The sequence below is a fragment of the Hibiscus syriacus genome, unplaced genomic scaffold (assembly GCF_006381635.1).
Source record: "Hibiscus syriacus cultivar Baekdansim isolate YM2019G1 unplaced genomic scaffold, ASM638163v2 tig00110998_pilon, whole genome shotgun sequence".
Classification (NCBI taxonomy): Eukaryota; Viridiplantae; Streptophyta; class Magnoliopsida; order Malvales; family Malvaceae; genus Hibiscus; species Hibiscus syriacus.
In genome coordinates this window covers 347,426-373,986 of record NW_024062945.1, presented here as the reverse complement: position 1 = coordinate 373,986, position 26,561 = coordinate 347,426, and the positions used below count along the sequence as shown (strand labels likewise).

Genomic DNA, 26,561 nt, shown 5'->3' with positions numbered 1-26,561 from the left:
ACAAGACAAGTGAAATTGAAAAGGATTTTTTAAAATGGGTTTTGAAATAAATTTTGTTATGGATTAGTTTTTGAAGTTTGAATGAGATTTTTGACTTGTCATTGTTTTAAATTAAGAGTTAGGAGTGTTAGAATTGGTTAATATCATGTTTGAAATCTTGGTATGATTTTAAGACTAGTAAATGAATACAAGTTGGTTTAGAAGTGTAAAGGTAAGTTTAAAGGTTTAAAGTATGTGTATATAGGAGTTTTAGGAGGATTGTTGGGTGATTTTTGGGGTAAAAATTGCTATTATGGGCTTCGAGTATCGGTACCCTTATGAACAGTACCGACACTTCCTGGGTTAAATAGGAGTATTTTGTAAGGGTAGTATCGATACCTGTTGATGAGGTATCGATACTGTAAGGGGTAGTATCGGTACCTGAATGATGGTATCGATACCTTAAAACATCGAATTCCAGATTGGTATCGGTACCTTGACGAGGTATCGATACCCTTGAAACATCGAATGTATTTTTGGTATTGATACCATGAGGAGGTATCAATACCATTGTAGGGTAGTATCGGTACTATTAGGGTAGTACCAATACTTCTAAACATAATAAGGAAATGTAGGGTTTCTTGCATTCCAAGTTATTCTGATTTGATATAATTAAGTTAAAGAACGATAATGATTTTAGATTGTTTTGTGTAGTGATTGAACGTAATCGACTTCCATTCAACTTGGCTTTTTGAGAATCAATTTGAAAGGATTTGGATTAGACTTTAGTGAGGCAAAGGTAAGTGCAACTTCTCTTTCTTGTAATAAAATTGAGGAAGGCTTGCGATAAGCCAACCTCCGTGTTTTCGATCAAAAACATTATATTTATTTTATGTTATATTTCAATGTTTTATTCAATTTACATTATACAAACTATGTTTTATGATTATATGTTAGGGAAATGTGATCTTTGAATAAGTGAATGTGAACTTTGAACCAGTGAATGTGAACAAACTCTATGTGAATAAGAAACACTTTGAATAAGGATTGAACAATATTATGTGATAAATAGCCCAAAGTATATGTATGAGGATTAGAGGTATAGTTGGCATGCCAAGAGTCGAGGGTCTTATGTGGTCTTTCAGGACAAATATGTGGTCCTCCGGGACAAATATGTGGCACTTCGGTGCAAACCTATGTGGTCCGGGACAATTATGTGGCACTTCGGTGCAAATTACATGCTGTTGTGACATCATTAGTGCATAACCTCATAGTACTCAGATACCTAGAGTTCTCAGTAGTATACCTTGGGCACTTGAACAAAGACCTACAAAGTGTAATTATTTATAAGTATACCTTTGATAGGAAAATAAAGAAAGTTCTTTGAAAAATATTTTGAATAAAACAAATAAGATTTATGTTAATAAGTTAGCATTGTTTTTATTACCTCACTAAGTCATCGACTTAGCGTCTGATTTTTCTCACGCGTAGGTTTGAAGAAAGCAGAGGACTGAGTTGTGAAGGATATTATATCACCAGAAGATCAGATCAGAACAAATTAAATGTAGGTTTTGGGTAAATTTTGTAAACCATTGGCATGTATTATACTTTTAATTTGAAATGCTCTGATCGATTTTGTAAACTCTTACTTTTGGATATCTATGTAAATTATTAAGATTTTATGTGAAATTATTTTTATTTGGAATGGTTATATTTTCTTTATCTTGATTGGGACACAAATTTTAAATTTATTCCTATTTGTGAATTTCGTATGTTTTGAAAAGTCAAATGTGACACCTCGGATTCGTATCTGGGTCAGATACGGGTCAGGGGTGTTACAAGGAAACTATGGAAACACGGTTTAACTAAGAAGGATTTTGTTCCCAAGGATTGCTCAAACAAAATAGTGTTTTTTCTTATATTCGACTAATTTTTTTATATACATTTATGTATTTCTCTAAAAATTAAGACAATCTTTTATACAAGAAATTTATGGAAAAGTCTCCCGATTTCAAGAGAAGTGCGTTGTCGAGGATTGTTCATATAAAAGAATGCCCTTTAATCTTTTTTTTCCTTAAAGGAACATAATTTAAATATACATTTGAACTTGCAAGTTTCGATTTTAGGATGACGTATTGTCACTTAGGTACCAGTTTTGGGCGTTATGGGTTACTCATACTTCTTCACGCATAACCTTCTCTCGGACCTTTAAAAATCAATTTATGGTTAAACGCATGTTATTTTTATCTTTTAATTTATTTTTTCTTAAAAATTATTTTTTCTTAAAAATTATTTTTAAATGGTATTCTTAGGTACTCGACCTACCTAACCCAAAGGTCATTGGAGACTCCAAATTTATTTCTTTTTCAAACCCATCATTTTCAAAAGATGATTGCTATTTTTATTTTGTAAAAAATGGTGTTGACAAGCTTAAATATAAAATGTGTCTAAACTATAGTGTTTTTCACGAATATGTGCTTAAACTATTTTTTTGGATGATTCTAGTGTCTAACATTACAAACGTTACCACTTTAGGTGCCCAGACCGTCAACAACGTAATTTTCTTTGTTAAGTGACATGTGTCATAATATGGTAATTTTGAAAATTTTATTTAAAAGTAAAAAAATTAAAATTATATTTTTTTTAAAAATAGAAATTTTGAAATAACCCAAAACTTTGAAAACCTTCATTTCAACCCCTAAACCCACATCGATCGCCGCCCTTTGTCGTCAATGAAGCTCCACCCAACCTCATCTCCCCTGACAACCAAAACCCCTATGAAACCATGACAAATTGAGGATAGATTAAGGGTGACTCAACATCTTATACGCTACAAACCCTAGGATGAAAATCGCGATCCCACGTGATTCCGAAGGCCAATCGACGACAACTACGACGATGTATGACTAGAAGGATGATAGGACTACGTTGGTGGCTGCGGTCATGGCTGGAAAGGGAGACAATGGCAGATTAGGTTTAGGATTTGGAGATTTTAGGTATTTTGGGGCTTTTTGTAATTTAAGAGAAAATAGGCTTTTTATAAATATAATAATTTTTTTTAAATAAATTTTAAAATTACCAGATTGTGACACTTGTCACTTAACAAAAAAAATTAACGTAGTTGACGACCCGAACACCTAAAGTGATAACATTTGTAATGTTAGGCACCGAGATCATTCAAAAAATAGTTTAGACACCTATTCGTGAAATACACTATAGTTTGGGCACTTATTTTACGCTTAAGCCATTACTAAATGTAAATTTTTAATTAAATATATAAGATTTAAATATTTAATACCAAATCCTGAAATATGTTAATATTTTTATATTAATTTTCTAATTAATATAGTTGGACTTAACAACCCAAAATTTAATGAAAGCCATGGAATGAAATTCACTGAAGGCCTATCAGTTGAGCTTTGGGCCAACATCCGACGTTTTATTTTCTACTAATTGAAAAGGTGATAATAAGTTAGCATATGTTCTTTGAGGTGGTTACAAACAATAATAATCAATATGTTTGATATAATCGATGATAATAGATCAATTATAATTCGAAGTAATAATTATAGTATAGATTGAAATTTATTCTTGAATTAAAATGTCATTTTAGTTTAAACTATTTAAAGACAGTACATATTAAATCACACTTTATATCAATTTAAATTATAATTTAAACTTTCGAATCGTATTGAAACAATATTTTTATTACAAGTAAAAACATTTTTGATTATACCAAAAATAAAAATTTTAACAGATAAAGATTGAAGTATATTTTATATTAATTTTGACTCCTATTATAAGTTAAATTGATTAAAATTTAAAATTTATCTATAAAAACATTTTAATTACGCTTATAACATACGTGGAAAGGGCGAAAGAATCATTGATCCACGTTTCATTAAAATCGTCAAACTCGGAAGTTCATTAAAATCCGAAGTCACGAACCACCTCGATTCTTTTATATTGTTTCCAATTCTTGTCTCCTCTTTGGTTTCTCGTACATATATTTTTGCCCTTAAAACTAGCCTCAGCCCTGCACGCCTCCGGCCTTGGATATCTGCAATGGGGATATTATGTGGGATGGTGGCGAGGAGGCAGGTGGTTTTGGCGGAGTATAGCGCAACCCACACAAAGCTAGACATATTTTAGAAAATATAAGCCAAGGAAATACTGATACCAAATCTTCGTTTTCTCACGATCGTTATATTTTCCATGTCAACAGAACCGATGGTCTCACCGTTTTTTGCATGGCGGATAATGCCTCCGGGGGTAAGTTATTTCTCATAGGGCATTTTGAATTACAATACGTGGTTGATTAATGTTGTTGATATACAGGGAGGATTCCGTTTGCTTTCCTTGAAGATATCCATCAGAGATTTGTAAAGACATATGGTGGTGCCATTCAGTCAGCTTTGCCTTACGCCATGAATGAGGAATTCTCCAGGGTCATGAGTCAGCAAATGGATCGTTTCTCATCTGATCCCAGTGCGGATAGATGAAACCGTTTGAAAGGGGAGATGAGCCAGGTATTGCAGATATCATTGTCATCCCATCTCTTAATATGATTCTGAAAATTTGCAATCGATTGGAGTTGCTGGTGGAGAAGACGATTTCAATGCAGGGGAACTCAATTCGGTTCAAAAGCCAATCTCGTCGTTACAAGAATACTATGTGGTGGAGTCATTGCAAGATAACGTAAGTATATACGCTAATCTGAATCATGCATTGAGATTCATACCATTTGAGTTTTCAGTAACTTAAAGAACGACTTGTTTGTTGTGTTGCAGGGCGACATTGATACTCTTGCTTTCCTTGATCATCGCTTATGTTTTGTTCGAATTTTTCTTTTAATGGATTCTTTTCTTGTCGTCCTCGTTTATGTAACTGTTGCGGAAGACGGTTATCGAATAGAGTAAAATCACAACTAATAATTTGAGAAAATAAAAATGAAGATAAAAGAGACACAAAATTTACGTGGAAAACCCCTAAATAATATAGGGTAAAAACCATGGGCAACGGTAGAAGAATTTCACTATGAGAAAATAGGAATTACAACTTCTCTTGATCTACCAAGGAGAAAACAATGATAATTCTCTCTTGATAAAAAGGAGAAAACAACTCTCAAGACACTCTCTAAATTCTCTAGTATTGGAAGAAAGCTAGAATGCTTTGGGATGGTTTTGAAGCTAAATGAGCTAGGATATTTATAATTGAAGCTTAAGGACTAATTTATAAATACCCTAAAGTTTATTGACTAAAGTGTGTAAATATACCATCCATTTTTCAACAAAAAAACAAATCACCTTTCGGTGTATTAATTGTATGCACCTTTTGGTGGTTTAGTCAACAATCTCCCACTTGAAGATTTGATTGGAACAATCATATCTTCACACCATTCTTTCTACCTTGTACCTTCATGTTGCTTATTTCTCTGACAGGTCACAGGAGGATCGACACCAAGTAAATTTATCGGTATTGATCGCCTTCGTCATGAAATCTGCTATGTTGTTTTTTTGTATGGATATTCTGCATATCTATCGTCCTTTCTTCCACCTTTTCACGAATGAAATGGTATTGAACTCATATGTGCTTTGTCCTTGAATGAAATGTTGGATTCCTTGCTAGATGCAAGGCGCTTTGACTGTCACAAAACATAGAAACATACTCTTGATTGTGCCCAAGCTCTTCCAATAGCATATTCAACCAAATTGCTTCTTTACTGGCTTGTGTAGCTGCTACATATTCTTCTTCTGTTGTTGACGTAGCCACAACTGACCGCAATTTTGAAACCCAGCTTACAGCTCCACCAGCAATTTTGAACACATATCATGTAGTAGATTTGCTTTTATCCAAATCCCCTGCATAGTCAGAATATATATACCCATTGATTAGTAAGTTTGATCCTCCATAACATAATGCAACATTTGAGGTCCCTTTGATATATCTCAGGATCCTCTTTATTGTATTCTAATTCTCTCTGCCTGGATTCTCCATATACCGACTAACCACTCCCACTGCTTGTGTAATGTCTGGTCTTGTGCATATCATAGAGAACATTAAACTTCCCACTGCTGATGCATACGGCACTCGAGTCATCTCCATCCTCTCATCTTCACTGCTAGGACTCATACTGGAGGATAATTTGAAGTTAATAGGAAGATGGGTAGAAATTGGCTTACAATCTTGCATGCTGAATCGTGACAAGATCTTCTTCAAGTAATTCTTTTTTGAAAGCCAAATCTTCATATTACTTTTGTCTCGGTGTATTTGCATCCCTAGAATCTTGTTTGTTGATCCCAAGTCCTTCATTTCAAATTCCCTAGCCAGTTGTGCCTTCAATTCTTCAATATGATCTTTGTTGGGTCTTGTAACCAACATGTCATCCACATACAACATCAATATAACAAAATCATTATCACCAGACCTCTTGAAATAAGCACAAGGGTCTACATTAAGTCTGTTGTATCCAAGGTACATAATGAAGGAATCAAATCTCTTATACCAACACCACGGCGCCTTCTTTAGACCATACATAGATTTGTTTAACCTGTAAACCAAATTATTCTTTTCTTTTTCTTCAAAACCTTCAGGCTGGAGCATATAAATCTCTTCTTTAAGATTTTCATGAAGAAAAGTTGTTTTAACATCTAGCTGCTCTAGATGTAAGTTCAATGTAGTACACATTGCCAAAAGTACTCGAACAGTTGTTAGTCGAACCACAGGAGAAAAGATTTCATTAAAATCAATACCTTCTTTTTGAGCATATCCCTTGACCATCAGTCTTGCACGATACCTCTCAACTTGATCGTCACAATTTCGCTTGATTTTGAAGATCCATTTGTTACCAATTGGCTTCCTTCCTTGTTGAAGTGGCACAAGGTCTCATGTATTATTTTTATGAAAGGCTTCAATTTCCTCTTGCATCACCATCATCTATAGTGAAGCATATGAGCTATTTATTGTCTTCTGGTATGTTGATGGCTCACCGTCCTCTGTTAAAAGGAAGTATGCAATATTACCTTCTATAACATAATCTGAGTACCAATTGGGACGTCTTCTCACACAATCAGATTAACAAGTTATTGGAGCTTCAGAACTCTCTGGTTCTTGTTCATCATGTGTTGGTTCTGTTTTAGAAGAATCTCCTTGTTCAAACTCCTTTTCCACATGTATCAGTGTAGTCTTTGACTTTTCAGCGCTGCCATCTTCTTTTTTTATTTGTAGCTTATCTTCTACAAAGATAACATCCCTGCTGATGATCACTTTGCGGGCAGTGGGATCCCACAAGCGATACCCCTTTACACCATCAGCATACCCCAAGAATTTGTATTTCCTGGATTTTAGATCCAGCTTTGAAATTTCTTGGGAGTTGTACATCACGTATACAATACTTCCAAATACATGGAGGTTTGAATAATCAGCTGGTTTACCAGTCCACATCTCCATTGGTGTCTTCAACTCTATTGCAGTTGATGGAGCTCGATTCATCAAATAGCAGGCGGTATTGACTGCTTCTGTCCAAAATGATTTTTCTAGGCATACATCCCTCAACATTGCTCTTGTTCTTTCTAACAAGGTTATGTTCATCCGCTCTGCCACTCCATTTTATTGAGGAGTGTTTGCCATTATGAATTGTCTTTTGATGCCTTCTTTCCTGCAAAAGTCACCAAATTCTTCGCTTGTGTATTCTCCTCCAATATCTGTTCTGAAACACTTGATATTATTCCCAGAATCATGTTCCACTCGCGCTTTGAAGATTTTAAAAGTGAAAAACACATCTGACTTCTTCTTAATAGGGTACACCCAACATCTCCTGGAGTAGTCATCAATAAATGAGACAAAATATTTTGCTCCACCTAGGGATATAACTGGTGCTTTCCATACGTTAGAATGAACCATTTCTGGAACACTTTTGCCTCTAGAATTTGACGTGTTGAATTTCAACCGGTACTGCTTACTTGTTATGCAATGCTCACACAAAGGAAAAGTTACCTTTGTTAAGCCTGGAAGTAGCTTTTGCTCCACAAGGACTTTCATTCCTTGTTCTGACATGTGTCCAAGTTTCTGATGCCATAGTATTGGAGAATCTGAACTACATGAGGCAACAAAGGCTTCTGCTTCTAGCAAAGTATCTCCCTTCAGCATGTACAAGTTTGCAGCTATCTTCTTTCCTTTCAACACCACAAGCGCTCCACGGAACACATTCATGATTCCTTTTCGTGTTTCAATCTTGCTTGCATTATTATCCAACAATCCATAGGATAATAAATTTTTCTTCAGGCCTTTCACATGCCGCACATCTCGAACAACTTTAATTGTTCCATCATACATCTTCAATTTGATGGTTCCCACGCCAATGATCTCTAAGACATGATCATTGCAACTATACACAGATCCTCCTGAGACAAATTCATAATGATGGAACCATTCTCTTCTTGAGATCATGTGATATGTTGCTCCTGAATTAATGAGCCATATATCTGCAAATCTTTTTCTACCTTCCACGGTGGTTGACGCTTCACAGCATAGAGCATCTCCATCATCTGAAGTGTTTACGGTATTGTCTTGTGGATTGGAGTTTTTATTTAGACTCCAACAATCCTTCTTCAGGTGACCTTTCTTTCCACAGTTGTAGCACTTTAAATTCGTCTTGCTCCTCGACTTCAATCTACCATGTTTGTGACTGTTGCTTTGGCCATGTTCTATTGATCTCCCTCTCGTTGTTGTCAACGCTTCTGCTTGTTGCCGATTTATTTGTCTGTCTTCCTTGTTCTTGCGCCGATTTTCTTCTTGTAGAACAACAGCTGCAACGTCATCGAAGATTAGACTGGTGATATTATTGTTTGTCAAGTTAATGATTAGTTGATCATATGAATCCGGTAGACTTTGAAGTAGAAGTTCAACACGTTCTTGTTCTCCTATTTTACAGCTTAAGGATGTAAGCTGAGAAAATAAAGTATTCAGTATATTTAAGTGCTCCGTCACTGAAGTAGATTCTAGCATACGGAGAGTGTACAATTTTCTCTTAAGGAAAATTTTATTGTACAGCGATGTGGCCTCGTATAGTTTGGTGAGATGATCACATATCTCCGTAGCTGTCTTATTCTCCTCGATGCTTGACAATACTTCATCTGCTAATGTTAGATGAAAGTTTGCCATAACATTCTCGTCCATTTCGATCCATTTGTTGTCATCTATGAAATCTACCGGCCTTTCACTAATAGCTGCTAGACAACCGTCTTTCCTCAAGATATCATTCATCTTCAATTTCCACAATGAGAAATTTTTCCCATTGAATTTTTCAATATCAAATTTCGTTGCCATAGCGTCTATTACAGATAGCTCCCACTATTTTACTATCGTGAATAGTTCTCTGGAACCTTCAAAGAATGGGTAATAACTTCTTACTTTCTTATGTTGGAGGATCCACCTTTTGGTGGCAACCATAAAGATAATAAGTAGATATTACACACTCTAATCTGGATCTGATACCAATTGTTGCAGACGACGGCTATCGAATAAAGCAAAATCACAACTGATAATTTGAGAAAATAAAAATGAAGATAAAAGAGAAACAAAATTTACGTGGAAAACCCCTAAATAATATAGGGTAAAAACCACGGGTAACGGTAGAAGAATTTCACTATGAGAAAATAGGAATTACAATTTCTCTCGATCTACCAAGGAGAAAACAATGATAATTCTCTCTTGATAAAAAGGAGAAAACAACTCTCAAGAAACTCTCTAAATTCTCTAGTATTGGAAGAAAGCTATAATGTTTTGGAATGGTTTTGAAGCTAAATGAGCTAGGATATTTATAGTTGAAGCTTAAGGATGATATTCGTGGCTTTTATGGCCATCAAAATTCTCATCCTTAGCAGAGCTGAGAGCTGTGATTCTGCAAATGCCTGAAATGACAACTTGACGTATAACTCAAACGTCTTTGTAAACAATTAAAAACATGGTGAAATTTTTTTATATAAGCTAAACATATCAAGCATTTTCCATGGATCAAAATTCGAACGTTCTTCGTCCGACGAGTCTATATAAGGCCTATATATGGTTGAAAAGGCATACTGGAGTTGTAATGGCGGATGCGGGAACCATAAGGATATCCGAAAGCATTAGAAGGCGGCTGTTGTGGACCCATCATCATCATCATCTGCTGCTGCAGCATAAAAGCCTGATGCTGATTAGCCACTGCAGACATCTGGACCGAAGGTGAAGCAGCAAACATGTTGGAGGCGTAAAAGGGGTCATGCACTGGTTTTTTCATCATAGCAGCTGACGTTGGAGGTGGCTCCGATGGATTATAGCTGACTTTCTTGTAGCTACTTTGGATTGCATCGTCGTACAGACTGTCCAACATAAACTTTTCGACTCCTCCGCCCTATCAATTGATACCAAATTAAAATAGTATCGGTAAGACATACATGAACATGTCATGCTACCTGTGGATGTCCAAACGGACATCGCCAGTTTGTAATCCTGGACAAAGCCATTACAATCTAATATGCCGACAGCCTTGTTATACTTACCATTTTGTAAGCGCCAGCAGCACTATCGTTTGAGCTTGGAGCAGTGACAAGTTCCAATTCCCAGCCAGTAGTACCAGTTGCTTGAACAGAAGCAGCGGCATGAGTTGTTTGCTCAGCTGGAACACCACCATGGAAACATAAACACAAATTGACAGCAAGAAATAAACCATTGAAGTGGAGTTGATCTAATTTGGAACAATACAAGGGGAATTGTTTAGGAGCGTATAAATTCAAAGATTCATGGTGTAAATCATTGAATTACTGGAGACGATTCAAACTCACCAATGGGAACAATAGCCAATTCCAAGGCATTCTTCTCATCTAGTTTTGATGGAAGTGGGGCAGGATCATTTAATCCCTAGTAACAAAAAGGAAAAGCTCCTAATGGAACTGCAAAAGTTGCCAGATGAAACCATAAAAGAGACTACGAAATTACCAACAAATCAGGCGGTTCAACCATAGGCTTTTCCACTTTCTCCGCTTCTTCTGGTATGGAAAGAAGAGATGGTGGTGAACATTGACTGTGCCATCACTTAAAGCTCGATAAACATTGACGTTTTCTGAGCATCCTGTTCGAAATTATCATTTCCAAATCAAACTCGTTGGGGCATATATGTGTACTATGTTTGAAAGTTAACCTACCAAAGAAAGTGCCAACTGGATCACGTGATTATGCGCGGCTGCACCTATTGGCTGCACGAAAATTCTATTAATGTTCCTACACCGTTTCCATTGCGTTGTCCATGTAAGGCAGGAATTACAATAATTACATACTCACCTGACAACCAACAACATTGAAAAGTTGTTGCAGAGCTGGCAAATGTTCAAGCACCTCTTCAGTGTCCAAATCTTTGGTTCTCTGCAGGAAAATTGAAATCCCTAAATGGTTCGATTTCAATAAAATTAAAGAGACAAGGGTCATCTCGATGTCATACTTCAAGACACGGAAACATTCCAGCCTCTCCTCCAAGAACGAGGCGTAACTGCGGACCCTAGCAGAATAATCCCATGCTGTGCAGCAAATGGTTAATATAAAACTTAAACAAAATTCCATGAACAAGGAACTTAACCTTTCTGAAAATGAATATTGGCATGGATTCGCAAAGGATAAAGATATTAAGGTACTATGTAGGCTGGAATCATCCTTGAAATGAGACAGGTTAAGCATATGGCGTCCACTTCTGCCATAGTTAATGACTTATTCATGAAAAGTAGGATCCACCTCCCTCAAAGCACGATGAATCACTATTAAAGTTTCGAGTGCTACCTATATGTCAAATGTAGACACTCGTTTTTTTCCTGGTCTACAAAAAAATATTACTTTATTATTATTATTATTATTATTATTATTATTATTATTATTATTATTATTATTATTATTATTATTATTATTATTATTTACTCTATTTACATTATTTTTGTGCAGGCCTAAATACCAGCCCAATTACAAGCCCACCAGGAGGCCAACCCAACACTCAACAGCCAATCCGTCAGACATAACCCAGCAACCCAATGTGAAACTGGGACCCAACCAGAAGGCAACCTGAATCGACCAGCTTGACAACAAACTTGGGGTTTTTGAACCCTAATCCCGCCACCTCACTCTGGCCCTTAGATCTGGACCCATCCAACGATCCAGATCAGTGTCCATTAGGGTTGTTACCCTAGCTCCAAAGTTAACAGCCGCCGCTCAAGCCGATTCTCATCCTCGCCAACAGCCTTTGAAGCTGGCGTTGACAAATCTGCACTCAACAGTGACAATCAACAGTGAGATGACAGAGAAATAAAAAAAATATGTTAAAAGTGACAATGTTATCACGAGGCAACCGGGGTTGAGAATCAGATAGAAATAAGGTATTCATACCCTATTTCCTCGGTAACGGCAGAGGACAGAGGGAAGGCATGATAAAAACGAAGAAAGAAGAAGATAAAGGGAGAATATAGGGAGGAGACAGAGAGAGAGAGGGCAAGATATTCGGGGAAGAACAGAAGAGAAAAAAAGAAGAGAAAAAAGAAAACAATAAGGAGGGGGAAAAGTTTCTTTACCTCCACGATGTCGGTCGTCTAGAGAGCCGCCGAAATCCCAAAAGCCGAAGAGATCTCTTTAGATCTGTGGCTTTTGAGGCATTTTTAAAGAAAAATAAACTCGGATTCTTACTGAGGAGGTGGAGATGCTTCGATTGGTGGTCTCCTCGCTACCTTTTGTCGTCGACGAGAGACAGCGGACGATGGTTTACGGCGACTGGTGCGGCGGTTCTTCACCGTTTCAGAGAGCTCTCTCTCGCTCTCTCTCTCTTCCAAAATAGAAATGAAACAAAATAGGGAAGGGGGCCAATTTTGGCCATGGGATTTCATATATATATATATAGCTCGGAACGACATCGTTTTAAGGAGGACCCAGAGGGCATTTTCGCGCATGGTTTATTTGTAAAGCAGGCCCTCCGTAGTTGTAATTTTATTATTTTGGTCATCAATGAAATTTTTACATTCTTGTAATTTGATCTCCCTAGTTATTATGCATTAAAATTTCTTCCTCATGTGCACATGTGTATTATTGGGCTTATATTCGAATCTCAACAATCATACTTTAATTCGTTTATATTTATGTGATGAATGTTTTGTTTTTTTCTCTTTGGTCCTTTTTTACATTGTTTGGTTTTTTGTTATGTTTATGGCAGGAGAATGTTATTATTTAAAGTTTCATTTTAGTCATGCATATAATTATGGATTTATTGCAATTGTTGTGTTTCAAAAGTCACAATGTTTCTGATTTGACCCTTCTTTTACCCACATTTCAATTGGATCCTAGAAGAATGATGATTCATGTTTTTATAACATTTTGAATTTACCCCTTTGTTTTATTAATTTTTATTTTGGTCCTGAGTTCTCGATTTATTATCATTTCTTGTCTTATTTTTTGTTTAAAGTTTTCTGTGGTTCACTTATGGTTGTTAGTTTCACTGTTTGGTCCTCTAAATGTTGATTAAATTATTGGTCCCTGAAATCATCATGTATGCTTATTTTTATTATTTTTATTTTTGGTTTGTAATGTTTGTTTGTTTTCATTTTAGTCTTTCGTGTATGAATAGGTTTTTTACATATTGTAGCTATTTGTATTTGTAAATAGATATTATTAGCTTCATTTATTGTAAATATTTCATTTCACCTATGTTCATTCACATTTGTTTTTATTGTACGCTTTTATTTATAAATATTACTCAAATATATTTTAAAAACACGTATGCGTAGAATGAGCGTGGAAAGTACCACTTAGTCAAAGTTGTGCGATCCGATACGACATTTTAATGACATAGGAACTTGAATTAAATCGAGTATATTTTACTACTTAATTTGTTCAAATGATGCAATGTGTGTTATTTTAAGTAGCAATTTACTTTATTTTATGTGAATGTAAACTTCAAATTGCTTTAATTTGTATTCGATTCACATTTTTAGTTAATCAATTTATTTTGTTGCATGTCAACATCGTTTTTTATTTATATTTTTTTCGCATATTTATCCACGAGGGAATATTTTTTACGAATAAGAAATAGACGAGATAGCTTTCTCGATAGAGGATTGCCAATCTTGAGATTTCTTTTCAAGTTAAAGAATTTTCTCTAATTGATCAATTCGGAGCAAATTAATTAAATTTTAAAAAAGGGATCATAATTTGAGTTTATATTCAATTCATACTTTCTACAATTTACTATGTGTAAGCGTTGTAAGTACCAATTTTGGGCGTTGTGAAGGTGCTTATCCTTCCCCACACGTAACCGACTCCTGAACCTTTTTTAATTGAATCTTTGTAAACGCATACAATTTTTGTCTTAAAAATAATTTTTCTTAAAATCGTTTTTAAAAGACATTTTTAGGTATTTGACCTACCTAACCTAAAGGTCAATGGAGACTCTCTATCCTATTTAATTCCAATTAATCCAAATTACCAAAATTTTCAAAATTAAAGTCATAATCGTTTTAAAATAATAATTAATTGTTTTTCTAAAAAATGGTTATGATAATTTGGCGACTGCAGGGACTTTTTTAGAGAGCCAGGCTGTAGGTCGCTTACACATTGTCATCTTGGTGGAAATTATGAATTCGAGTCTTTAGTTAACTTATGATTCGTTTATTGAAGTTTTTAATTGTTTCATTTTTAATTGTCATACTAACATTTTAATTTTTGCTTTCAGCTCTGTCCAAGTTTTTGTCGAGTTTTTTCTTTTCCATTTTTGAGTCAAATGTAGGTACATTCCTCCTCACACACATCACATGTATTTGCATAACTTGAGCTCTAGACACGAGTTTCGATCCAAATAAGTCGAGTGAATGCTTTACTCTCGTAAGAATTTATTCTTCGTATGAGTTTTAGCAAATAACCCATGGGATACACACCTTATACCTTCATATGGATTTATTCCTCGTATGGGTATAAGGCAGTGAATCCCCTCAAATTGAACTTGTTCCGTTTGAAACTTGTAATGGGTGAGGATCGAGGGTTTGGCAGCCCAAGGGGGCACTGACATCAAGGACAATTCGGGTACCCTTTTCCTGTTAGAGCCGAAACCATGCATATAGTGAACTTTAGAATGGTCACCCTAGGTATAATCATACCAAACTTATGTCCGTCAATAGTACCCAAAATAAGTGTACACAAAGGAAGAGCGTTTCTGAACCTTTATTTTTGCCTTAAATTTTGTTGAATAAAAGCATACGAAATAGATACCATGATGTTAGGATTAATTTCTTGAAAATCATTTTGGGTAGATAGCATGTCTGAGTAGGAATGTTATTTAATTAAAGCATGTTCGAGAAGATATCATGAGGGGGTAGGTGTTATTTTCATCTTTGAATAGCATTGTTATCTGTATCGATTGTCTTACTTGTACTAATTAATTTCTTTTGTTTTGTTTGTGTACACTAATTTATTTTGTTTCTTTTGTTTATGTCATTTTTCATCCTTCTTTTCATTTCATTGCATCGTCGTAACAGAATGCGAAAATATTGATCAGCAAAGGGATATTCGAGAGAAAATTTTCACAAAAAGAGGTGAAAGTTTTCAATCAAGCAGTCGCGTATACAAACATGTACTGAGGGTTAAAAGAAGCTCAGAATACAAGAATAAGACTTGCTCGAAGATCGTGAAGCATCCGAGACTAAAATGATGATCCACTAATCCGATGAGTAATCCAGCAGCAGAGTTTTTTTATGATCATTTTATCTCTAGTCATCAGGGAGCGACACATTGACTTCAGCACCACCAAGGTATTAACGAAGTCAGATTACAGAGCAATTGAGGGGCATCATTGCAAGGACGAAGATCCGAGATGAAGCATTGATCCACTTCAGACTTAACATCTAAGCGAAGGCATGTCTGTAAAGCGGACTGTCTTGTAATGTGAAGGTTTTTATCTCTGGTGAAAATTGTTCTACGATATTCATCGTTGGGATCAATATTTTTGCATCTGTATTTACATCTTTGCATTTTACATCTGCATTTCATTTTTAAGCTTTTTTACATAAACATGAAATTAATTCATGGAGGATTTGAGAAAGTGGTCCTAATCTCGTGACACCACATTGAGAATAGAAGTAAGATTCAAATTGCAATCATGGCGGTGGGAGCTTTTTCAGTTGGTTGAAGAACTGAGCCTTATAGGATGATCTGAGAAAATAGTCTCCATGACCTGAGGTTTATGATGTTGAAGCCGTGTTCAGTTACCACCTAGGAAGCACCAGACATTCCGTTGAGAACTGTAAGGCACTGAAGCGCAAAATCCAGAACTGGATGGATTCAAGGGCATGGACAATCGAAGATGGATGGGGGCATTGCATTTATCACATTGCATTGAGAACATTGTTTTGTTTGAACTCGTTTTTGTTTTGTCTTTATTTGCTTAATCTTTTAATGATTGAATTTATGCTACCTTCTAAGGTTGAATAATTGAATGAATTTTAATCTTTAGTTCTTTGAATATCAAATGAATTATGAATTCTCTTAATTCTTCAAGAATTATAGGTTTTTGACATATGGCAAGATTAGACCTTTCTTATCATGTCTAAAATCCAAAAATAAAAATCTCTTGATTCTTTACCCGAAATAATTCATGGTCACTACTAAAAGACCAAATTTTGACATTACCTTTCTTTGAGACTTAAACATTGTTTTTATCTTTTTCGAAACAAAAAAGTCATACCCTTACTTTTCATTGACCCAATAAATTCATACCATCGCCTTCTTAGACGTAAAACATACATTTTTCTACCAATAAAACCTAAAGGCATTGAGTACAAGATGTTCACTGGAACATTAGCCTTTCTACAAGAAGACACAACGTGGGGCATCTTGCATCAATTTTCTAAAGTTGAGCTTTTACGATTGAGACATGTTATGAGCAAGAAGCAAGAAAATAGAATTAATTCAAAATAATTCTATCGTGCATTAATTACATTGTTTTCATGTGAATAAAATTAATTAATCCTGAAAATCTATCCCCCTGGGGATACCTCTTCTGTAAGGATTTCTGTGTTTGAAATGATGAACGACTTTCTTTCATTATCAATTCTCAACAGGAGAAAATATATCCCTTATGTTCCCATTTGAGCCTGAATGATATTTTCTTCTGATTCAACCCTAACCAAGGATCACCCTCCACATTGGAGGGAAAGGTGGAGGAAATATGCTCGTATGAGTGAAGACATCGATTCAGAAGAGATACCTAAAGGTGAACCAGATGCAAAGTGCAGAGATCCAATAAAAAAAAGAGTAAAAAGCAAAGAAAAAAACAAAGAGAAGAGAAAAAAAAAGAGAAAATAGAAAAGAAACAAAGAAAAAATCAAAGAAAAAAGAACAAAAGAAAGAAATAAAAAAGAAAAGAGGCACATACAATCAAACCATGAGATTGATCAAGAACAATCATTCCGATATCACTTCACTCGAAGATCATAGAACATCAAGAGAAAGACACATACGAGCAGATACAAATTGAGCAAGACAAGATTGAAGGCACCAAAATGACCCTTAAACACTTGTTTGGGCTTGTTTATCCCTTTCTTTCATAACCATGAAACATGGCCTACGTTACGTGCCTAAAAAGTCTCTTCTAATCATACATGGATTTCTAAGCAGAAGAGACTATCTTCAGATTTCCTCTCGCCCATCAGGATTAATCTTTTATTTGCAAAATGTTTTCTAAAATCTTTAATGCATGATAGAGAAAAATAACAAAGGGGGTTCAAGATGTAAATTTTGAATAACATCTTGAAGCTAAAGGACGATTCGAGTTAAAAACCTGAAAAGAATGATCGAATATGAAGATCATACAACTATTGCATAGGAGGCGATCACATAAATCCCTTAATAAGACATCACACAACTTGAATGAGAACATGAGAGCTGGGAGTCGGAGAACACTTCCAATAAATGAGTACAGAAGCCACTTTATCAGATCAGTGAACATCAAAGAAATAAGAAGGACAAACCATTGACCAAAAATAAAAACTTGAGACCTTTTTATCATTTCCTTACTTAACCATACCTCAAATATAGCAATAATCTTGACACTTGTCAAATAACTATAATTTATTGAAGGATTAAAAGTGTAATTAATTCTTTGATATCTAATGAACTCTTGTTTATGATTTGTGTCAATTGTGAAACCTAGAAAGAGGCAATATTTTCTCAAAATCTTTGATTAAACATTTTTCAAAACACTTTTAATTGATATTTTCATACTTTTGAAAATAAAAAAAGAAGAAAAACATTTTTCAAACAAGACAATATCTCTGGAGTGGATCTTGGTAGCTGACATGTGGCTATCAAACACAAAGCTCATGCTCAGAATCAGTGCTAAAGCAATAAATGAGGAACGATGGGGGCATCTTTGAAGATTCAACATCGAATGTTGTGGCATCTTTGGAGAATCAAAATCCTGATATGAACGATTAGATCTTCTGAAGGCCTTTCCTCCATCAGCAGGAACAAACAAACTATCAATATCCTTTGATGTTGTTTTTCTTGAAACAACTTTTGTCTCTCTTGAAACAATTTCTTTCAAAACAAATTTCATCTCGCTTGAGACATTTTTCCTTTGAGATACAAATTTCAAGTTTGTTTCACTTGAAACAAAGTTGATCTCGCTTGAGATTATTTTGCTCAAAACAAACTTTGTCTCACTTGAGACATTCTTCCTTAAGATAAACTTTGAAATTGTTTATCTTAAAAAAAATTTGTCTCTCTTGAGACATTTTCTTTTGAAAAAACATCTTTGAGTCGTTTTCCTTGAAACAAATTTTATCTCCCTTGAGACAGTTTCTCTTGAAACCAATCTTTGAGATCGTTTCCATTGAAACAAATTTTGTCTCCCTCGAGGTAGTTTCTCTGGAAACACAAAATCTTTGAGTATGTTTCGTTTGAAACAAAACCATCTTTGAGTCATTTCCCTGGAAACGAATTTTGTCTCTCTTGAGACAGCTTCTCTTGAAGCATCATCTTTGAGTCGGTTTCTCTTGAAACCATTCTCTCTAAAGATGGCCTACTGTCCTCATCGCGTAGTAACCATGTCATCCCCATACCATACCTCCTCATCACGTAGGAGCAGCGTCACCAATAGATAATCATTCGTCCTCATCACGTAGGAATCGTGTTATCATCCCTAAAGATGGCCTACCATCCTCATCACGTAGGAACGGTGTCATCCACCGACTAGACCTTCTCATAGGAGCCGTGTCACCCTTAGATAACCAGCTGTCCTAATTACATAGGAACTGTGTTATCACCATTCCTAAAGATGTCTAGAACTCTTCATCACGTATGAGTCGTGTCATCCACCGACCAGATCTCCTCATCACGTAGGAGCCATGTAACCTTTAGACGACCATACCTCTTCATCACGTATGAGTCGTGTCATCCCCCAATACCAAATACATCAAATTTAAACAAAAAAAGAGAACCGGACAAAAACTGGTTTGTCTTTTTTGTCTTTTCCCTATTCTTGTTAACACAAAAATGTGCAAAGAGGTGCAGCTGTAGACACCCATTTTTGTCCGGGTCTACAAAAATATTATTTTATTATTATTATTATTATTATTTATTCTAATTACATTATTTTGTGCAGGCCTAAATACCAGCCCAATTACAAGCCCACCAGGAGGCCAACCCAACACTCAACAGCCAACCCATCAGACATAACCCAACAACCCAATATGAAACTGGGACCCGACCTGAAGACTACCCAAATCGGCCTGCTTGATGATAAACTTAGGGTTTCTAAACCCTAATCTCACTGCCTCACTCTGGCCCTTGGATCTGGACCCATCCAACGGTCTAGATCAGTGGCCATTAGGGTTGTTACCCCAGCTCCAAAGTTAGCAGTCATCGTTGTCGATTTGTTTCAGCTTTCCAGCCTCTGCTCAAGCTGATTCTCATCCTCGCTGACAGCTCTGATGCCACCGTTGACAAATATGCACCCAACAGTGATAATCAACAATGATATGACAGAGAAATCAGAAAAAATATGTTAAAAGTGGAAATATTATCTTGAGGAAATTGAGGTTGTCAATCAGGCAGAAATAGGGTATTCATACCCTATTTCCTTGGTAGCTGTAGAGGATAGAGGGAAGGCATGATAAAAACAAAGAAAAAAGAAGATAAATGGAGAAGATAGAGAGGATACAGAGAGAGTGGAAGATATTCGGGGAATAACAGAAGAAAAAAAAAGAAAACGATAAGGAGAGGGAAAAGTTTCTTTACCTCCACGTCGTCGGTCGTCAGGAGAGCCACTGAAATCCCAAAAGCCAAAGATATCTCTTTAGATATGTGACTTTTGAGGCATTTTTAAAGAAAAATAAACTCAGATTCTTGCTGAGGAGGTGGAGACGCTTCGATTGGTGGTCTCCTCACTCATTTTTATCACCGGCGAGCGGTGACGGACTATGGCTTACGACGATCGGTGTGACAGTTCCTCGCTGGTTTCTGAGAGCTCTCTAGAGCCCCCCCCCTCTCTCTCTTTCAAAACAGAAATGAAACAAAATGGGGAAGGAGGCCTATTTTGGCCGTGGGATTTCATATATATATATAGCTCGGAACAACGTCGTTTTAAGGAGGACCCATAGGACAATTTTGTGCATGGTTTATTTGCAAAGCAGGTCCTCCGTAGTTGTAATTTTATTATTTTGGTCATCAATGAAATTTTTACATTCTTGTACTTTGATCTCCGTAGTTATTATGCATTAAAATTTCGTCCTCATGTGCGCATGTGTATTATTGGGCTTATATTCGAATCTCAACCATCATACTTTAATTCGTTTATATTTATGTGATGAATGTTTTGTTTTTTTCTCTTTGGTCCTTTTTTACATTGTTTGGTTTTTTGTTATGTTTATGGTAGGGGAATGATATTATTTAAAGTTTCATTTTAGTCATGCATATAGTTATGGATTTATTGCAATTTCTGTGTTTCAAAAGTCACAATGTTTCTGATTTGACCCTTATTTTCCCCACATTTCAATTGGGTCCTAGAAGAATGATGATTCATGGTTTTATAACATTTGAATTTACCCCTTTGTTTTATTAATTTTTATTTTGGTCCTGAGTTCTCGATTTATTATCATTTCTTGTCTTATTTTTTGTTTAAAGTTTTCTATGGTCCCCTTATGGTTGTTAGTTTCACTGTTTGGTCCTCTACGTGTTGATTAAATTATTAGTCCCTGAAATCATCATGTATGCTTATTTTTATTATTTTTATTTTTGGTTTGTAATGTTTGTTTGTTTTCATTTTAGTCTTTCGTGTATGAATAGGTTTTTACATATTGTAGCTATTTGTATTTGTAAATAGATATTATTAGCTTCATTTATTGTAAATATTTCATTTCACCTATGTCCATTCACATTTGTTTTTATTGTACGCTTTTATTTATAAATATTACTCAAATATATTTCAAAAACACGTATGCGTAGAATGAGCGTGGAAAGTACCACTTAGTCAAAGTGGTGCGATCCGGTACGTCATTTTAAAGACATAGGAACTTGAAATAAATCGAGTATATTTTACTACTTAATTTGTTCAAATGATGCAATGTGTGTTATTTTAAGTAGCAATTTACTTTATTTTATGTGAATGTAAACTTCAAATTTCTTTAATTTGTATTCGATTCACGTGTTTTAGTTAATCAATTTTTTTTGTTGTATGTAAACATTGTTTTTTATTTATATTCGATTATCATATTTATCGATGAGAGAATATTTTTTACAGATAAAAAATAGACGAGATAGTTTTCTTGATTGAGGATTGCTAATCTCGAGATTTCTTTTCAAGTTAAAGTATTTTCTCTAATTGATCATTTTGGAGCAAATTAATTAAATTTTAATAAAGAGATCATAATTTAACTTTATATTTTATTCATACTTTCTACCATTTACGACAACGTGTGAGCGATGTAAGTATCAATTTTGGGCATTGTGGGGGTGCTTATCCTTCCCAACGCATAACCGACTCCCGAACCTTTTTTAATTGAATCTTTGTAAACGCAAACCATTTTTGTCTTAAAAACGATTTTTCTTAAAATTGTTTTTAAAAGACGATTTCAGGTATTCGACCTACCTAACCTAAAGGTCGATGGCGACTCCCTATCCTATTTAATTTCAATTAATAAAAAATCAACAAATTTTTCAAAATTAAAGTGATAATCGTTTTAAAATAATAATTAATTGTTTTTCTAAAAAATGGTTATTACACCAAACAAAGATTCAGTACTCTATCAAATTGTCAAAGAATGTTATTTCAGTATGTATGTAATCCTGGCATACCGCCCAATTTTGTGTCCTTGGTAATCGTCTTGCAAGAGCATGGATGCAATAGACAACATCAGCCCGAGGCCTAGTAGCTGAAATGGCATTGAAAATTGCTGCAAACAAAAACAGTCTAAATGTTATATCCACCTTTAATGTATTTTTCCTTTGCAGGGCGTTCGGAATGATTTGTGGCCTTCACTATAGCAATATCCAGTTCCTGCAGAACAGGAAAAATGCATGCATGACCAATAAGGATTATATCGTAACCATCTCAATCGTTGTTGTTATTAGATATGCAGCTAAATCCACCTTATAATCACTATGGATTTTAGCCAATGAAACAGTGGTGGTGTCTTTGATGGCTCCGAGTGCTTTCCTGAAGCTACTCTGCTTGCCCCCGCCGGACATCCTCCCAATCACAAAACCTGCCCATTTTCAGTAATTCCCATCATAAACAATGAAGAAGAAAGTGGCACCCTAAATCAAACAAAAAGTAGTAACGTTTGAATTACCACCCAATAAGGAAGAAAGCAAAGATCTAACCAAACAATTATGTTAATCTTGAGTCAGATTTGTTCTTGTTGTATGGTTGGCATTACAGTTTATTTGTTTATTTATTACAAATTTGTTTTAATTAATTTTTCCTCTTCTAGATTTTGATCTTGTATCTGTCCATCTATCAGAATATGCAGGTGTAAACTGTACGTTGGAATTAGTCAGTAACTTAATGCGGGATTTTCCAATCATTTGACTTGAGCAAAATAGGCCAGAGTTGAATGGGAACACTTCATTATGCTTTTAGTATATCCAATCCAATAAGATTTTCCATGAGCTGAACCCGCACTGCAATGCCAAGATGAGCTGCTTCTGGCCCACATTGGGTGGACCATGTTTTCCAATGGATACGTAAATGTCAGAGGTATTACTTTTTTATAGGGTAAACTACATGAATGATCACTGGAGTCTGAGTTATTTTTGTTTCCCATTGAACTTTCAAAAATTACAAATTATTCACTAACGCTATCAATTTATAATAAAATGATCACTCGACGTTATTCATCGTTAACCTTAGTGACGGAATGTTGAGCTGGACTGTTAAATCGCTTACCTGGCTAACATCTCCAACCTTTTAGCTCATTAAAGTCGAGAATCAAAATCTTAAGTGTTCGGATGTTGCTTAGCTCTTGAGGGATTCCTCCGTGGAGTTAATTCAACCAAAGCTTCAATAGAAGACCCAAGCTCGAAGGAATCGTGCCGGTGAGATAAAGTGATCCAAATAAACATATCGTACTGCAAATACAAAATCTGTAAACTTATTTTTGGGATTCTCACATAAAGATACAGGAAATGACCCTAAAAAGTTATTTGAACCGAGATATAAAATCTCCAGATTTAAAAGAGTCGTTAAAGATTTAGGCAGTGTACCATAAAAATAATTAAAAGCTAAACCAAGCTCATTCAATGAACTCATATTCTAGAATATTTCAATGGAGAGTTTGCCAGTGAAGTTGTTGCTAGATATATTGAATGATTTCAAAGAACTGCAAGAGTCAAAGCTTTTAGGAATCAACCCATGGAGATTATTAAAAGAAATATCGAGCTCAACAAGATTTGAAAAAGCTTGTGTAATACACAAATTCCGAGTTAGTAGTTTCGGGTTTACCTGAAAGATAAGTGGGCCTTGTGAAATTAATAATTTAAGTTGTTGGGTTTAAATGGAGTTGGAATGGAGGCCAATTAACCATAAAAAAAGAGATTTTGAATTTCAGAAAGATGAGGAAGTACCTATAGTGAATTTTTTTCCATTTTAGAAAGATGGAGACTTTTTATCTCTTTCATCTCCATCTTCTCTTCATTTCCTTCCTTCTCATTTTTCCTTCCTTCTCATTTTTCCTTCTCTCATTTTCCTCTTCAAGACCCATAGCACAAAAGTAAGATCTTGAGCTCTCTTTTTTTATGCTTCAAATTCATCCATGATCCCTCCATTAAACTCATATTAATGTTTCAAAGCCTTGGGTTCTCTCTAGCTAAATAAAAGTGGGTTTTTTTATCCAAATCAATGTTTTTAAAACCGGACCGGACCTTAAACCGATGAAGATACGGGTTCACTGGTTCAACTGTGGTTTAACCAGGTTGAACCGGTTTATATAAAATAATATTTTTAAAAATTTTACATAATATTCAAAGCAATATTAATATATATATATAACACTTTTTTTAAGTTTACAATATTAAAAGGTATAAAAATATCACAAGTAGGGATGGACATGGGTCGGGTTTTTGGACCACCAGACCCGAGAAGAAAGGGTACTCCACTCGTAACCCGACCCGACGAAATTATAATTTCACCTGACCTGACCCGACCCGATCTGATAGACAATTAAAAAAACCCAACCCGACCTAATCCGATTTATTTTTTTATTTATTAAAACCCACAAATTTGTTATTTTAAAATATAAAAAATACCTAAAATAATTGTTGGAACTCACACCCTAATATGTAATATCACGCTTGTCCCGCATTTTGCATAGTTTGGTTTCTTCACCGGCCCTCGAAGCTCGAACCATGTCAGATCTTTTAGACGCAAGCACCAGTGCACCACTGACCAACAAGGTCCTAAAGAGACCAGTTGGTCCCACATTTTGATTAAAATAAAAAAAGAGGAAAAAGGCGTGAAAAAATCATTAAAAGGAGTTAAAAATAGTTAAAATAATAGTTAAAACAGAACCGACAGTTAAAGTTGGTTTTGCCGATTCCCAGCCGATTTTGTCGGTTCCCATCCAGTTCACACCGGTTCTACCAATTCCCAACCGGTTCATTACGGAACTGGTTTTGAAAGTTGACTGGATCGGACAGGCAATTGGTTTTCGGTTTAACCGGTCGAACCGCCCGGTCTGGTCCGGTTTTGATAACCATGATCCAAATCACCAAGAAATAGAGTGTGGCTAAGTAAGGAGCGTGGCTAAGTAAGGAGCTTCATTTCGATATTCTTTAACCATTGTAGTGTGTTTCTAATTATTTGTGGTGTTAAGGTTTTCTTAAACATGATGATTTGTTAGGATTTGAGTATTTGAGCTTTTAGGTTTTCAAACTTGATTTAAGACATAGATGATGAATTTGGTGTAAATCATGTGTTTTTATGACATTTATGACACTAAATAACTCCCTAAAGTTTCAATACAAAATTAAAACCAAACTATAACCTTTAGAGTGATTTTAGGTGATTTTTTGAGCCTAAATAAACTATTTATGGGTTTGAGTATCGACATTGGGATGAACAATATCGATACTGGATGAATTAGGGTAAAAAATAGGGATTTCAAAGGAAGTATCGATATTGTTAGGGAGAACATCAATATTGAGGGTGTCTGGTATCGATATTGAGCCATTTTTAGGACATCGAAGCTATTTTTGGTACCGATACTCATAGGGTATCGATACTTGACCCTAGGGTATCGACACTACAAGTATGGTATCGATACTACTCACTTTGGATGGTTAGAATTGACCTATTTAAGGCCCGTAAGAGATAATGATGATTCATAAGGGTATAACGTAGTCCGTGAGGCACGTAAATGGCCAAAGGGGCCCGAGAACACTCGTAGGAGTGGGCTACTACCAGAGTAACCATAACAAGCATAATACACCCAAGTTCTTTCGGCCGAGCAATTAACGAGTATCTAAGATCAGAGGATCATTACAGAAGAGGTACTAACGAGCGGTATGACGAGATAATCAGATTACGAAATAGTGGAGTTGCGTACTACAAGGATATCTGTAACATCCTAAATATCAGGCTAGTGACCAAATTGTAAAACTTCATAATTTAGTGGTTAATGTAGATAAATTAAAAATTTTAGGGACTTATATAGAAATTTTGTGTATGACTGAATATCAAAGAAGGATGATTGGAAGGGAAAAATGGTCATTTAACCAGAAAATGAATTAAAAATGTGTATGAGTTCAGATATATACACGTGGAGATTTGAAAAAATGGGAGAGAAAATATCGAGAGTTTTCTTCTTCCCTCTTCCTTCTTCCAGCCGTGCAACCACCAAATTGGTTAAGGTAAGTTTCTTGCTAGCTGATTATTCATTGAATTTAAGTTTGGTTTATGTTTCTTAGATGATACTTAAGCTTAAGGAAAGCTTAAGTCTTAAAACCAAAAAAATGAAGGAGTTAGGAATGATTAAAGATAAGATGTTAATAAGTGAAAAATTGGAAGAGAGTTAGTAAGTAAAATTTGAGAC

The 26,561-nt window shown here is 35.3% G+C and overlaps 2 pseudogenes; one reads left to right on the top strand and one right to left on the bottom strand.

The window, feature by feature from the left end:
- The first annotated feature begins 4,041 nt into the window (after positions 1-4,041).
- On the top strand, positions 4,042-4,833 carry LOC120149238 (annotated as a pseudogene).
- A 5,159-nt stretch (positions 4,834-9,992) lies between these two features.
- Positions 9,993-22,728, bottom strand: LOC120149237 (annotated as a pseudogene).
- Positions 22,729-26,561: the final 3,833 nt, after the last annotated feature.